Source organism: Tauraco erythrolophus, chromosome 3, assembly GCF_009769465.1.
Source record: "Tauraco erythrolophus isolate bTauEry1 chromosome 3, bTauEry1.pri, whole genome shotgun sequence".
Lineage (NCBI taxonomy): Eukaryota > Metazoa > Chordata > Aves > Musophagiformes > Musophagidae > Tauraco > Tauraco erythrolophus.
Window position 1 is genome coordinate 47,652,462 of NC_141467.1, and position 17,031 is coordinate 47,669,492.

Genomic DNA, 17,031 nt, shown 5'->3' on the forward strand with positions numbered 1-17,031 from the left:
GATCTACAGGCAGTGATATAAAAAGCTAGGATTATTTCATAAAAAACCCCACCCCAAAAAATCAAACAAAAAAACCATCAACCACCAGAATTTCAGATATAACTAGCCACATAAAATTAGGCATATAGTAAGTCTCTAATACCAACAAGTTACTCTATTAATTTGTATAAGCTTACATCTAGCACTAATGAAAGGGTATGCCTTCACCTATGTAAAAATCCAGAGAATTCATGCAGTACTCCAACAGCATCACTGCCACTGTCATTCAGTCCCTTCGTGTGAGTTTTTGCATTCAGCCCAGTATCCCAAGAAACTGAGGCCCATGTATGATTCACCAAGGACTTTCAAGCCTGTAGATGGATTTTCTTTAAATTTGACAGCAGAGAAAAGTTTTCAAATACATTAAGTACTCACAAATTTCACGGAAACAAGTGGCTGGTGGATAATAACAACAACAATAATAATAATCATCTGTCACTGTTTTCCCTGAGGGAAAGTTTCAATATCAGCTTCATGCCACATTCCATGTAAGAATAACTCCAGATAAGATTGGCCTTTATAAACCACTTCCTTTTCCTCTAGTCACAAGTTTCAGTTGAGACCTGCACATTACCAGAATCAATCAACTGTAAGACATAAATCTGTAAGAAATTAAACATCACTAGTTCTGGTGCTCGCTGAACTACTTGTTTCCTTTCTGGTTTACAATGCATGCTTATCTTCTTACTCCTGCATGTCTTCCCTGTAGCACATACACAAAAAGTTACACAATGCTTAGGGAAGGTTTTCGCTTAGGGAAGGTTTTCTTTGGTAGCCCTGTTGTACAGCTATCTTGAAGGTTAGCTGACTGCTATTATAGCTATCAAGGGCACAAGACTGAAATTCTATGAGAATATTAGTAGTACATGGGTTAATTTCCAAGATATTGCATTTATCCTTGAGCTCTAGAATGTATTTGCATTTTAAAAGCAGAAGATCTAGCATAAAGCAATCCTCTCAACTACCTCTGTTCTGTGTTTCCCGTATCTTATTTCACCCGCAAAGAAAAAGAAAAAAAAAAAAAAAAAAAAAAAGTATCCCTCTCTTCCAATAGGGATTTACTCCAGACTGGGAAACAGTGAATCAACTGTACAAAATTTCTCCTATAAATATTTGACAGGAGTGGAGTGCTTCCAAATGTTTTGCTAAAATTAAACTTCTGAAAATGACAGCTAAAGCTACATCTACATTAGCAAGAAGCACAGAGTTATCAAGAGCGGATCTGTAGAGTGGAACAGCTGGTAACAAAAATTCTCATTTTACACTAGTCACATTTAGCAGTATTGCTCTGGACTAGTTGTAATGCAGTCCCATGTACTAAACAACACACATAAAGGTTGGAGCACATTCAGCACATTCCCGAACACATCTCTCAGCTTAAAACAGGAGGAATCAAGCTCTGAAGCCACTGCATAGAGCCAACTAAACTACAGTGAGGAGAGATAAGGACAATCACTCTAAAGGTGTATTACTGATTCCAACTAAGACACTGACGTAGATTTCCTTTTAGCAATCTCCTCCCTCCTACCCCCAAGACTTTGTCTCTTCCAAGTTTATTTGGAAATGACTGGTACAATCCAGATCTCAAAGCTATTAAGAGTCTGCTATGGAAAGGAAAAAAAAGAAGTTGGTGGATGAGCATAAGAGAGACACGTTTAAGAACAGCTGAACTGAGGGAAATGCAGGCAAAAGCCAACATTACATATTCTGTTCAGAGAAAGCCAGCTGGCCAACCCGTATGTACATACTGGCTAATTAAGAAGTATGCAGGTAGCTCCCGCCTAGCCATGCCAAATGTTATCTGTATTCTGGTGGGAGCGTCAAAGGCAGTTGAGGTTAATGGGAGAAAGGCAATTAGTACAAAGGACCAAAATCCAAGGAAAATTGGGCTTTTTAAATACTATAAGGAGCAGAGCTTAAGCAAAAAGATATTACCAAAAAGATGTTCATTTAACTAAGTTTAACGCTCTTTTGGTTCTTTTTTCACTTTATCAGGAAAGTGCAAATTACATCATTACATTTTAGTTCACAATCAAAGCATCCTTCAGCAAACAAATTAGAGAAGTGATTTCTTTCCAAAACAGAGGTTAACAAACTCCAGCATTACTAGTGCTACATAAAACATTGTGATAAGAGATGTAGCAGCACGGCAAATTTTTTTCTTCTTACAGAACTTAGTGCTTCTGTACAGATAGTCACTCAACCATCACCTACTGCTACATCATGAAACAGCTCCTGGTCAGACTGCAATGCACATGTTATCAGATCACCATCTACCTTTTCACCTACAGTGTCCAGCAAAAAAAAAGGGCTCAAGACAGAAAAAGAGATTATTTGGGATATTTTGGTGAGAGGTTGGAGACATGCTAAGAGGCACAAGACGAGGAATTCAGAACTGTAGGGAAGGAGACCATTCAGGTACAACACACAGTAGGAGGGTAGTAAAGTTCAGTAGTACAGAGCTGGGCTTTTCTGTCTTGGGAATTTAAACACCGCATGCATGAAAAGAACGTCTATATTTTTATCTGATATTTCCCACACAGAAGTATGCCTGTGAGAAGTAAAGCTTCAGATTAGCTAAATGAGAGAATGTGATTGCCATGAGGAAGCAGCAGATACAGAAACTTGAGAGAACAGGTAAGAAGGGATTGCACTTGGGAGGAAAGCACAGAAGACTCCATGATAAACACGAGACCTTTTTCCCCAGAACACAAACCAAAATTCTTCAGTCTTGCCATTCCTGTGGCCCTGTAAAAAAGCAAAAGCATTCCATATCCTTTTAGTTTTAGGGGAGAATGACAAACTTACTCCTGTGGTCAGTTTCCCATTACCTCCTTGGACAGACACACTTGTAGAAATGAAGTCTTAAACACTGCTGCTATCTCAAGAGAACGTCAAAATGATGATAAAGGATGGGACACTGCCCAGGACATGCACTTAAAAACCTCATTACAACACTATACTAAATACTGTTCTGAAATTTCAAAATTTCACAGTGACTGTAGGCACAAAAATATTAGTCTCTGTACCAAGGTCTTCAAGGCAGAGGACTACATAAACACAGCTATTCTATAATCATTGCAGCAGTTTATTTGATCTTTACAATGAAGACAACAAAAGGGCTATTAAAGGCTTCCTTTGAACAAAACTAGGTTTAGGTTTCTTGTGCAGAGTCCTATGAAAACAGTGTTACATGGATCCCAAAAAAAAGACTTCCTGCCAATCATTTAGCAACTGAGGGTGCTGCTGGAGCCCAGCATGCATGCTACTGCTAAGGAGGATCACTGAACAACTTAACTCCCAGGGTGCTAAAGCTGAAGTTGAGTAGGTATGAGATCTATATAGTAAAACATTTTTTCCAAAAGCTGATAATACATTAGACATATGCAGCTATAATGGACTAAACATATGCTGCAACACATTCCTACTGGCAAGCCTGCCTCCTGCTGCAGGCTAGAAGCATATTGTCCTTTAAAAGCTTAGAGGAAACCACATTTTGCATAAGAAAAGATTAAATAAGAGGCTACTTGCATATGTTATACTATTTAAGACTAAATTTTTTACCATCACCACTTGCTCTATGTGGTGCACACTAAAATACCATCAAATTCAATTTACCAGGCTTTTTTTGCCCTGCACTCCATGGTGTCTCATGGTAAGTACAATTCAGCTCTCCAGCAGCAACCAGCAAACAAATTACTAAATAATACTGGCCTTAGGTAGCACACCAACTTAGTATGTTGGAGAGAACAGTGCCTGAATGATACATGCAGCGGGTTTTACAGAGGAAAGGTGACAAGAACATTTTTATTTGGAAAATATTCACAAGCTCTTTTCACACATGATTGCGACAGTTCGGTCCATGAAGATTCCAATGTCAGAGTTGTGGTGAAAGAACCAAGCTCCAACACAGTCTCAAACTAACGGTGCCTAAGGCAACAGTCTGTTGCAGTATTAAGTGCAAATGCAGTACTCCAGCGTGGACATGAGTCACAAATTTGGCAGATTTTACAGTATTTGATGATAAAATATGACAAAACACTTTTGGTCCAGAAGTGAAGAATTCTTCTTTATTACAATTTTCCTTTAAGATTTGCACAACACTTGAGATGACTTTGTGGCTAGAAAAAACAACACTGAGATCAGTTCTACTCCTTTCTTTGCTATACCTATCGTGCAACCTCAGAGCAAGTGCCTTACCCCTCCCCTGTAGCAATTGTCTCTACCAGATTTCAGATGATACACTAAAAATCAAAGAAAAACAACAGCCTAAGAAAAATACACTTTTCAGAAATATATGTCATGAGATAACCTGGATATGTGTATTTTGGAGACTCCTCAGATCCTAGCTAACATATGAAATGGACTACTAGACTTACTGCCCTATCACAGGGTATTTCTACATTTTAATTTACAATGTTCAGATACTCGAGATCCAAACACAAGGATTGCACAAATCTTTCCATAATCAGAAAAATAAAATATTTGAGCCTCATTTTATAAAGGTTTCCTTGAACAACGAAATAGGAATGGGCAGTGACTATTCATAAACTTCAGAACAGCTTTTAAGAAGTACCTACTCATCACATGCCAGACTACACTACGCAGGGCTAGGATGAAGCCTCTAAAAAACAGCCGACACAGGCAGCAAGACAGATTTTCCAATACTTCAGCTGGAACTCACCACTACTTCCTAGCAAAATAAAGAACGTATCTCATAGTCTAGGAATTTCTCCTAAGAAGAGCAAAAAATGAGAAGACATACAACTCTTTCCTATGCAGAAAACAAGTAAGACTCTTTGCAGGGGTTTTGTTGCACTTCTCTATATAGGACCTTGGGCTCCTACCCAGAACACCTTAAAATCCGTATTTTAAGAACCAGAGTTTACCTGTGCTTGGTTTCAAGTGTCAAGTTCCACAGATTTCACAATACTCTTCTATTTATTTTCCACGCTAATAGTAGCACCTAGATTCATCGACCTCTTTCGGACAAATACTCTCTATTAAAGAAGACAGCAAACTGGAATTTTGTAATTGCATTTTAGTAAGGTGTTTGTTGGTTTTTTGTGGGTTTGTTTGTTTTTTAAAAAAACTAAACATATCCTTACCAAACAACACAAGAACTTTATTACTTCATTGCTCATAGATATTAAAGAATAGTTGAGGTTAAGGGACATCTGAAGGTCATCTAAGTCCCTCAGTTATCTAGTTAGTCAGACATTTTCAGCTGTCCTTGTATCTTACATAAACCAGGTTGAGTTTGTTACTTGAACAGGAAAAAAAATGGTAAAAGAAACAATGGAAATACAAATCTTCCTATTCTTGACTAATTGTAGACACCTGTAAATCATGCAGTGGAGTTTTACAAGCAGAACACTGTGGAATAAGAAAAACTTTGGCCCAAAATTTAATTTACAAAATCTTATTCACTGATTGAAAATACCACACCCCAATATGTCTTTGAGATTTGTTGCATGGATTGACTTGATTAAAGGTACTACTGGTTTACAAATTACAAATAGATTATACTTCAATAGCAACTGTATCTAAGTAAGAGATTGCTCCTCTTTCATGTCACAGCTCATCATTAGAAACACCCCTGCACTTCTTTCTGTAATGTTTTCTTGCAACTACACTTATAATAAATGTCAACCAAGTAAGGACTGAAACTCCTATTGGAGTAGCATCGGACATATCTTGCCATACGCTCTTGTAACTAAAACTCCAAAATCTACCTGTCAGAATGAAATCAACACATTGGCACTGATTTGCTTCTGAAAGTAAAAAAGAAAAAAAGACCAAACAAATGTATTTTTTATGGCACCTTACAACTCTGATTTTATTTATACTTACTTAGACACGATCAATCAATATATTCGTTTGCCAAATGTTCTTTTTAAGCTAGTTTAGGCCCTAATGTTCTGCGGAAATGTTTCTGTAGCACTCAAGACAAAAATTGGACTTCAACTTTCTGTGATCATTCTTACTACTGGCAAAGGCAAATTCTCATGGCAATTGAAGAAAGTTGCTTCTGTTGCTGTGCGAAAATTTTTGACAACCTGGTGAAGTTCTGAGGAGCCACTGACCAGAAACACATGTAGTAAGTGGCTTAACTTGCTTCCAGAGAAAGAGAATCTATTTGTCAGTCATACCACGATTCCCTGCTATCTCAGCTTGCTTTGATTTCCACTTTCTTAAAGAGAAGGAAACGTCTACCATGCTTTAAAAATTATCCTAAAAAAGGAGGATCTATCCTGGACAACACCATAGAACTTACTATCCATAATCAAAACTGAGAATAAGAAGGGTTAGGCTCTCTCTCCTTTCACAAAGATTAATTTATTTTCACAACATCGCTGGAAGATGAGAATTCATTATATCCTTCATCTTACAGATAGTGAATTAAGTTCACAGAAATAACGAGGTCAAGAGTTTGACCAATTTGCCATACCCATAATACATTATGGACTTTATTTTTTCAGATTATTTCACATTAGACGGTACATTATACTTGGCGAGATCATGGCTACTAGTGACTTCAGTTTCAACTTCTGTAAGGAACTCCTCTTCCCTACCACTGCAGAAGGAAAAAGGTAAAACAGTCTCAAAGCAGTTGCTCACAAGTGAGGAAAACGCTTGCCAAATGCTCACAAAAGACCTGTATCTGACACGACTTCCAAAATAGACTGAAAATTGGTAATTTTCAGGATCTGTGCTCAACTTTTTTCAACATGGAACCCTCTTTTCTGTTCCTGTAATCTCCTCCTAAGTTCGAGAACTTATTTCAACTTCTGCAATAGGATTCCTCTTGGATCAGTATCCTGGACCGCACAATTGCAATGTATCCCCAGAGATCCATCCCGTTCATTATGTAAAGTGGAGTCCCAACCAAAACCCATCAACTTGTAATCCCATTCCTCTACCTGCAGAAGGGCAAACGAGCAGTGCTACTCAACACATGGCAGACAGCATTTCTGACACAGCAGAACATAAAGGTTAGTGACATCATAGTATACAGCAACAAGGTGTGCAAATACAGACAAGAAATGGCTTTACTTCTTTTGCAATACACTCCCATTTCCTTCCTTTACTTTCTCTAAAGTTTCCAGTCTCAAATAGATTCTGAGATCCTCCCACTGCAAATGTCACTCTGCACATCAAGACTATGAAAAAATAAAAGCAGCGTGTTGATATCAGACTTCTAAACTCATATGGAATTAATTACTGCTTATGTCTTGCCATGGCACTGAAAAACCATAAAACCCACTATTTTGTCAAAATATCCTTGCAGGTGCTATGCCAAACAATCTAGTCTTGCTTGGCATATAAGAGCTAAAAGTTATTAACAGAACATGACAGAGGAAAAGAAATAAAAGGATCCAGCTATCTATAAATGACCTTTAATGGTCTTTCACATAGATAACTGAACATGGAAGAACAAAAGAAAATGTGTATTCTAGGCTCTAATTCTACTTTAACACCTCAGTAGTATACTAAATATTGAAGTCAAAGTATCCAAAAAGGTGCCATTTTCAAAGGGCAGGACACTGTCAAAGAATCAGTAAACCCACCTGCATCAAGCCCTATTCAAAAGAAGACACCAAGAGACTGCCTCTATAGACCCTGTAACGTGCTGAGAAAAGGTATGAAACAAAAAAAAAGCAGGAAGGGGATGAATTCTTTGCCAGTTGACACTTGAATATTTGTCTCATAAGACACTGAACTCCCTCCTGACTTTAAAAAAAAAAAAAGCTATAGGAATTAATTTGTTTACATAATTTTCACCTTTAGGGTGAAAAACAATGTTGACAAACATGGCCTAAACTGACAGGGTGGTACAACCTGAAAACAGGCAAATGGGAAGACGGTGCTTTGCAACAGGGATGTCAAAAGAAGATTTAATATAAACAGACAGCTGAAATAGGGAAGCACTAATGAGAAAGTACCCGAAGAAACAAAAAGTAAGATCAAATACTATGATTTCTTTACTTTTATTTTTGAACAGAAATAGCTTCTAAAGTCTGAAATCCTAAGTGTTAGTTGTTTAGTAAAAGAAATACACAGGGCCAAGGGACTGTCTTTACAACAGGTACGCTCTGATTTATACCTCAATCGTCCAGATATTTATATTCAGGATAAACTTTCGGAATAGAAGTTGTACCAATTTAAGGTAACAGAATTATCCATTATTTCAGAGAAGCACTTGAAGGGCTGTGGGCTTGCTTAAAAGTGAAGCATGTGGACTGGATATGTATGTTACAAATGAACTAGCGAAACCATAGTCTTAAGTAATTAATAATTTTCCCAGCAAGATTGGAAAAATGCTAGTTTTTTTCCAGAAAAGCATAAAACAGCAGGAGATTCGATACCATAATGGCATACCAGACTGTTCAAGAATGGCAGAATCTTCATCAATAAGCCAGAACTATCTTCCTCTTAAAAAAAGACAGATCATTCTATCGCCACTATTTCTCTGTTTTCTTATATAATTTCCTCTTAGTAACTGAGAAAAGTGCTGTGTTCAAAGCACTTATGTTAATATTTAATGACAAAACTAATTTTAAATGAAACAGCTTAAAATACCAAAGCTGAAAGTTTGTGGAACTTGCATAACATAAACCAGACGATATTTTTATTAGAGAATAGTTAGGAATTATTTAAAAGCAGAAAATCCTCCCTGATTTGAAGAGACTTGTGTTGAAGCTTCTCTTTATGCACATAAATACACATCCCCTGCCCCAAACTGGGAGGGACAAGATGTAAGAAACATATGTTTAAAAACAGGGTTAACTTCTGACATTAACAACAAACAAAAAAAGGACTCCCTCTCCCCCAAACGGCGATTAACCTGCCTTCCCGAAGTCCCACATTGACTCCCATTTAATTTGGGCAGGAATGACTCCCAGTGACAAGTGGCTTCATTCCTTCTGAACTACATATACCACTGCTAGAGTATTCCTCCATGCGGGCAAGTAAGGAACTGCAACTGGTGCCAGAATTCGAAACCAATCTGAAGGATGTTTGTCAGTATTGTCTTATTCTCAAGCACATTTCCCTACTCTCAGACTAACTCTTTGTCTTTCCATGGAAGATACTAGCATTATTGTTTTTCCATATGGCTGGCTGTCCTGCAAGGAAGCACTGGAAAGAAACAAACAGATTGATGAGAGTACAAATACAACTAGTTGAATAAAGAATTGTTTTTCTTTCTTGAAAGGAATTCTGAAAGATCAAAAACATCATAATTTTATTTTCAGATGTTACAAATATTCAAATTATAATTTCTGAAGAAATGATCTTATTAATATTTATGCTTTAGCTACTTTTCATATTTCTCCTTCAGCAGTAGAAAACAAAGTCGTTTCACTTTCAGTTTCTCACTCATGAGCTTACTCTGAGTTGTAGGCACTGGAAGAGACTTTCTTCAACTAAGTTCTAGTACTAACAACACAGAAAAGATATTCATGTATTTGTCTTTTCTTTCTAAAACAAAAATAAAAATATCAGAAACTGTATTTTTAATAAGCAAGATGAAGTGCAAAGAAGTCTTGTTTATGTAACCAGTTATTAGTCATTTAAATTAAAAAACAAAACAAAACACACAACCAAATATAAGAATCTGTATAGCAGAACTTAGTAGAACGCACCACAGCTTTACCAGACTACCACACACAGGCAGTACAAGAAGAATGCAACCTTTCACTATTAAAAAATAAATTAGTCATAAAAAACACATTACCTACAACAGTTGAAAAACATTTCTATTCCACATTTGAAAGAAAAAAAACAACTGTTGACAGTCTTATAATTTATTAGGCATTCAGCAACAGGTTCAGCATGGAATCCCAACACACTAGCTAAAATTAGAACTTCGTAACATTTCATTCACACTGCTGGGGTGAACTAGATGACCTCCAGAGGTGTCTTCTAATCTCAACTAGTCTATGATTCTGTCCTATGAATTAAAAATGCAGATGTTCTTCACCTCAGCAGCAGCACATCTACCAGCAGTTCTCTCCTCCTGTTGATACATCCAGCATATGAAAAGGTTTAAGTCTTCTAGCAAGTCTCCAGCAACTTATGCTATGTAATCAGGACAGGATTTATTCCAACAAAGACTTACACAAGTGGCTAGAAGAACCTGTGTAGCTTGTGAGTACTGATGTCACACTCAAGTTAAATCATCTCACTAAGACAGCTGAATAGAATACAATTATATTCCTACTGAGGGACACGCATGGCTGTCAAAATAAACATTTACATGGAAAAACAACCTCACCTCTTTATTCTGAGAAGCAGACATACATAAGCCTCCAGAGCGCCTGAAGGGATCTCCCTTTATTCTGGATAGCCTCTCAAAATAAAGGAGATTCTTTTCTTTCTTAGAGTAGATTTCTTCTTTATAGGATCAAGAAAAGAGTCACGCTTGCCCAAGAACTCTGGCTCTCAGGAGTCAAACACACTTACTGCAAAATCCATTAATCCTCTCTTTTAATCTACAAGTCTAAAAAACTTGTATGTTCACAGGTGCTTCCTCTTGAGGCTTTTTTAGGATGAACTACGGGTTCAAAGGAAGCACCTGCACAGTGTTTAGCATAATATGATATTCCCATTAAGCTAAACGGAGAAGTGGAGTTGTAAGCTTCAGTTTTGATCTACTGGTTATTCCTTAAAGACATAATTAAGTAGATCTTTGTCAACTAAGAAAGACTATTCCATTAGCACAGTGTCTACCTAAGAAAAACCTAAAAGCTTTCCTATCAGTACTTTGCCAAACTCAAGATAAGCAATCCTATTGCAAAATAAGTTTAAATTCCTTCTACAGGAATCTACATTTCCTCTGGAAACCTTCTAAAGATCTCCAAGACAAGAGATTTCAAATCTACTCTATAGATTACTACAAGAAACTGGGTAGTGTCTATTTAAATCTTCATAAGCTAATGGTAATTTGCCAACCTAAAACCAAGAAAATCCACAACTTATCTACAGCACTGCCAGAAGGAACATAACCTAAAAACATGCAAAGGCCCTTCATGGGCTAAAAGCAGATGAACTGCCAACACCTACTCACAGTCCTTCAACTTTAGCAGGATTCACCATGGGTGAAACAGTGTGCTTGAGTGCAACTTTTCATGAGCAAGACCTAAAGCAGTAGATGCAGGAGAAAGAAACAAGCTTCTGACACTGACCAGGCTTACTTACAGGTCCCTAACTGAATAACTGAGGGTTTTGTCCAGGCTAAACTGTGAAGACACGCAAAATATTCAACGGTCTTTATTGCCACCTCTTGGCCATCACCACATATCACAAAAGTAACAGAACAAAATCATATACCAGTTCCTTTAGGAAATAATTTGTTTTTTTGAGAAGAGAGATAGTGAAGTAACAGATGGAGTGGAACCAGAGAATAACCAGAATACTGTTTGCATACAACTATTTAGAGCTGCAAAACCACAGTGAGTACTACAATTAACCTTCAGTAATGTTTTACCTTGTAATCTGGAGAATCAAAGGGGCTGGAAAGCAAAGAACCAGTTATTTTCAAGACAAAATACAATATTTTTTGAATTATTTAAAAGAAGTAACATGGTCTTCTTGAAATCAGAGGACAAATGGATTAGCATTGCTCATTCTAGAAAGAGAATATCACTAAATGATCTTCCCATTTTCCCTTTATCAGTAAACTAGCATAAGAACTCAGATTAGTAGGTTGCTGAACAGTGTAGAGCACCACAGAAAGCTGATTTCTCTCAGTTAGCATTCTTTGTTACACACAATCTTGAAGTGAACATAAACAGAGGAAGATATTTCCACAAAGCGGCTAAGGAAACCATCTATCTATCTATCAGAGCTTGAAAGGTTTGAAAAGCCAGACACCCATTAAATAGGACTAACACAATAGGCTTTGAAAGACAATGGAAACTATAAGAAACATCTTCATGTAAGTAAGCTCATTTCTGCTGCCATGAAGCGATGAAACTGTCTAAGATTTCTACCACAAGAATACTCCTGGAAATGCAAAGTGTTATTTGGTTTCTGTTGCATTTAATGTAAAGAATGCTCAGGGAGGCAAAAAATGTGCTTTCTCTCTCTGATGTTTTCCAACTTCATGAATGCAAGACACAGAACAAGATGAAAGTCATTCCAGTACTCTTCATCTCCACCAGGCTCACGTGACAGGGGCAGGGAAGAAGGTGCCTCAAGTCCTCCTCGTCAGCTTGCATTTTTACTTTTTGCTTCTAATAAAGATTGTAACTGTGTCCAACATTGCTAGTGGCTTTTCTTAGCATAAACCAGTATGAAACCAATCCTCTTGTGACATTGTGGCTAGCTAGAGCACTGAGTAGCAGCCATGAAACTGAGAAGAGTTTATTCATTTCTTGCTTGCTAAAGATAAAGGCGCTTTGTCAGATCCAGGGAGATAACCCAGAATAAGCCGAGGCAAAGTCATATTCTCAGGGGCTTCAAGTCTCTCTTTAAAGGAATATTTAGGTTTTATGCAAGGTGGCAATGAAGGTCCTCACCTACATAAGTGAGATAAAAAGCGTGGCTCCATAAGCTTATAGAGGAACTTTTTAAAACTTCTCTAGGTTCTGGAATAATAATGAACTGGTAAGAAAAAAAACTGAAGATGTTAGCAGGGCTCTGACTTCTGTTATTCTGTTAATAAAACTATTCAGTGTCATAACACAAAATGCAAGATAGAGTTTGTGCTAATATTTATTTCATACCATCTGTCGCTAGAGTCTAAGTAGAGTCTAATGATGTAGTTGAAAAAAAAAAAAGTCTGATCTGGAGACTAAATGACCAATCAACACTTATACTACTCCATCTGCAGTAGAACATGGAAGAGAAGAAATACCAAACATTCATGCTCGGCCCACTTCTTTGTAAGATAAAATCAAATTTGTCAAAAGTAAGTTGTTCTGAGTGCGCACATTAACAGAGTTGTAGCAGGTTAATCATTACATATTTTGTGATCAATAGGTTTTTCCAGTTTTAAAGAGGACCAACTGCGCTAGTCTTCCAGACAATTTCATCAGCTTAAGATTGTCTAAACATGGTAAAGCAGTTCAACAAATAGAATCTGTTTTCATATATTTGTATGCCCAATATTGAGGAAGAAGTTCTAGCTCAGCCAATTCTAAGTGCCAGTATTTCTGTTAAAAGGATATATCCAGGACTTTTCCATCTAATTAAGTTAAAGCTGCAACAGGTTATGGGCTTTGAAGCAATTCAAACAGACACCTAATGGTGCAAAGAAGTGGCTGCTTGAGACCATGACTGATGACTTTTAATTCAGCAAACACAGGTATTCAATTTTCAGTTTGTGCTTTCAATCCTAAGGTAAGTGGTAACACAGTATTTATTACCTCCTGCAACTAATGCCAAACAAACATTGAAGCTTCACACAAACATTCATTCAGCCTGCTTATTATTAAAAGACGTTTTCCTCAAAGAAGTTATCTATTGTGCAAGCTGCTGGAAGAAACTGTAAATGAACTTAAGTTTGTTGCACAGAGCTTGCTTTCTTACACAACACTTGTCCTAAGCTTTGCTGCCTATAGTATTCAGAGTTGACAAATAACTTCCAATAACCCTCTGAGCAGGAGAAGAACACACAAAGACACGGCAATAGAAAGGCAGAAACCCTTGTATCTGAAAGACTGAGCTGTCATCTTTGCAAAAGAACCAAAGGCTCTCTGATCAACTGTCTGCACTCCGTGATTACTAGAGGAAAGCCAGGAAATCAGAAAAGGGGCTCACATACTGTAGACCAAAAAGCTGACATCACCGCAAGAATGCCACCAGAGTCCTCTGGGTGCCGAGAAAAAGATTGGCACTCCTTGACATTTTAGCTTACAAGCCACATACAGGAAAATAGAAAGGGGAGGGGGAAGACAGAGATAGTCAATGGGTTTACCATTACCTCCCCACTGAAGGATTCTGCTATACCTCAAACCCTGCAATTTTATTTGAACATACAGTTTCTCGAGCTTGCCTAGAAACCTACTGAATCGACACGGTGAGATTAAGGTCCCCAGCTCATCACAAGGTTAGCTGAGAGTCTAAGTTTCCATCTAAAGAATGAAGAAAAGCAAGTGACAACTAACGTTCGCACAAGCCTCAAACAATAAGAACAGGTGAAATGCCCTGATGTCTCACACCATTCTGAAGATCTATTACTCTGGGGACTCTTACCCACTGAACTACAGCAGAAGATTACAGTGGAAGAAGGAAAGAAAGCACAAGATGCTCAAGCTCTTTGCAGCTGCACAGCACCTGTGGGTAGCTCACCATGTGCCTAGAGTAACCTAGATGCAAGGACCCAGAGTAACTAAGATGTGAGGACAACCAAGCTGCCATCAACTTGCATACTATACAACACCCAAACCCTTGCTGCTTCAAAACTAGAGAGGTGAAGCGACTGCCACCTCTAAACCATGACATGTCAATAACATGAATTATTTTAATAAAAGTTAGTGATTTCTTATAGACATGATGATCTCACCCTTTCCTAACGTTCCAAGGTTAAACATTTCTTTCCTGGAGCATAAGTACATTTGGACTATTCCACATCTGTCTGATAGCTTTTTGTTCCTACAACTTACTCACTTGTCTTCACTAAAGCACTGAATTACAAGATAGTTTATGGGACAAAACAGAGGTATAAAATTCAGATTTTCCACCGCACCACACGGCCCACAAGAAGAAAGCCACAGAACGCAGTGACAGCGTCCAGGCGATTTCCGCAAGACCTCTAGTCGATAATACTGATGTTAAACCACTCGTTTTATTGGGGAGTTGAAATTTAAAAAATCCTTTCGTTTCTTATCAGCTACCCAGTCCTTAAAAAAAAAAAAAAAAAAAAAAAAAAGACTGAATATTAGCAACGGTAGCTAGAGCCAGGCTAGAACTAGCACGAAGAACTGTGTAACCGAGCCTGGCATTCCCTCATTTCTCGTCCTTCCTTTGTTGCTCGTGTCACCTGTGCCGTGCGAGCTCCTGCGCTCCACCTCAGCGGCGCTGCCTCGTACCAGCAGACGCGCCGGCCGAGCGCGGTATTCTGCAAAACCACCGGGCGCCCTCCCGCTCCCAACGGAAGAGCCAGGAACGCCTCACTCGATCACCCGGGGTCTCGATCGGACGCGGCCAGGTCAGCCCGGCACGGCAGAAATCGGCGGAGCAACTCCCGAGGCTGCAGGGAGCTGCCGAAATTCCCGGAACGGCGGCGGGGCGCTGGGGTGAGTGTGTGTGTGTCTGTGTGTATGTGTGTGTGCGTACACCGCCATGCCGCGCTCGGTACCCGCGCCCCAGCCGCCCGTGCAGCCCCGCCGCCTCCCGCCCCTCAGCCCCGGCCCTGCCTTCCGCGGGAACCACCGCTCCGGCCCCCGGCACCCGCCGCCGCCCTCCGGTCGCAAGCGGGCTCCCCGTCGGACGGCGGGGCAGGGGCTGGGCTCGGCGGGCGAGAGGCGCGGCCGCCAGACGGTGACAGCGGCGGCCATGGCTCCCGCCGCGGCGCTGACAGGCTGACAGCGGAGAGCCGCTGCCCGCCGCCGCCGTGCCCCCCGCGCGGGGACAGGCCCGCCGCCCCGCCGGGCTGGGGAGGCGCGGTGCCCGCTACCCGGGAGGGCAGGGCAGCGGTTACACGCCCCGAGGCGGGCACCGGGTGAAGGCTCCCCGGACGCCCCGCTACCCGCCGTTCAGAGACAAGGGGGCGGCACCCCGCGGGCGCGGGCACCTCGGCGGCGGGTGGGATCGGGAATCGCCGCCGCGCACCGACCAGGGATGGGGACGCGCGGTCCGGTCCTCACCTTCTCCCGGGAGCCAGCGGCGGGACGCGTCCTCCTCCTCCCGCCGCTTCCCCCCTCCTCTCTCCGTGGCGGCGCGGCCGCGGGGTTCCGACAGGGGAGCGGGTGCCGCCCGCCGCCACCGGCAGTGCCCGGGGGCTCAGGCTCAGCCCCAGCTCCGGCCGCTGTGGCTGTCGGGTTTGAAAACACCCCTCCCCCGCTCGCCCTCCCTCTCTCCCTCCCTGCACTGCCGTTGCTGCTCCCCTCCTCCTTCCGCCCCCCCCCTTCCCCAACGTCGCTGCTGGAGTAGCGCTGCGCGGAGCTCCCATTGGCCGCGCCCCGCCCACGTGGCCCTCAGACAGGGCAAGGGACGCGGACGGGCACGCGCTGCCGCGAACGTTACACCGCTCCGGCGGCGGGTGGGGAGGGAAAGGCGGGGGGGAGCAGCAACGTCACTGCACCGATCCGCTCCTCGTCTCGGGGAGGGAGACGGGACCCGACGTTTCCCCCGCCCCGCCGGGCTCCTCGCCGCTGTGCGGGCGGAGCGCCCCGCCACTCCGCGCAGGCAGGCGACGAGGAATAACGGGCTCGCAGGGTGCCGGGGCAGAGGCAAGAGAGAAGAGGGTGGCGACGGGAGGGCGCCAGCAGTGCGCACGCGCCGCGGCGGCCACGCTCTCCTTGGCCGCGGCCACTAGAACCTTCTGGAAATGGCGGCGGCCCGGCTGTGGTGCGCTTGGTCGCGGGGTGAGGACACGAGAGCCCGCGAGTCCCCGCCGGGCGGAAGGCGACCGAGAGCCACCAACGCGACCCCTTCCTGCCGCCGCGCCCGTGCCGGCCGCTCCCTCCCCGGGGAGGGGTTTCCCGGCGGCGATGGCGCAGTGAGTTTTAACAACCGGCGCAGTGCGCTTGCGCGGCAGGCGCAGCCCAGTGGCAGCAGCGCATCCAAATGAGGCGGGTGCGGCGGGGAAAGAAACGGTAGCGTTCCGGGAGGGGCCGGTGCCCCCGCCGGGTGCGGGACGCCTTCTCGCCTGGCGTACGCGCTCGTAGAGGGGCTGCGAGGAGCGCTGCGTACCGGCAGGCCGCGGTGAAAGGGTCGCGCAGCTTTTGGGAGAAGGCCCTGGACGCAGGTGCGTGTGGCGCGGTGCCGGAGAGCCCGGGGAGACCGTTCGCCTTTGCGGCACCCGCGTGGAGAGTCCGCCGC

The 17,031-nt window shown here is 42.1% G+C and overlaps 1 protein-coding gene across 1 annotated transcript in view; it reads right to left on the reverse strand.

Moving 5' to 3' along the window:
• Positions 1-15,947, reverse strand: part of ANKRD12 (ankyrin repeat domain 12) — a 70,993-nt gene extending 55,046 nt beyond the window's left edge. Inside the window, exon 1 of the mRNA XM_086608571.1 lies at positions 15,855-15,947. The gene's annotated coding sequence lies outside the window, so the exon portion shown is untranslated. The remainder of the gene's footprint in view (positions 1-15,854) is intronic.
• Positions 15,948-17,031: the final 1,084 nt, after the last annotated feature.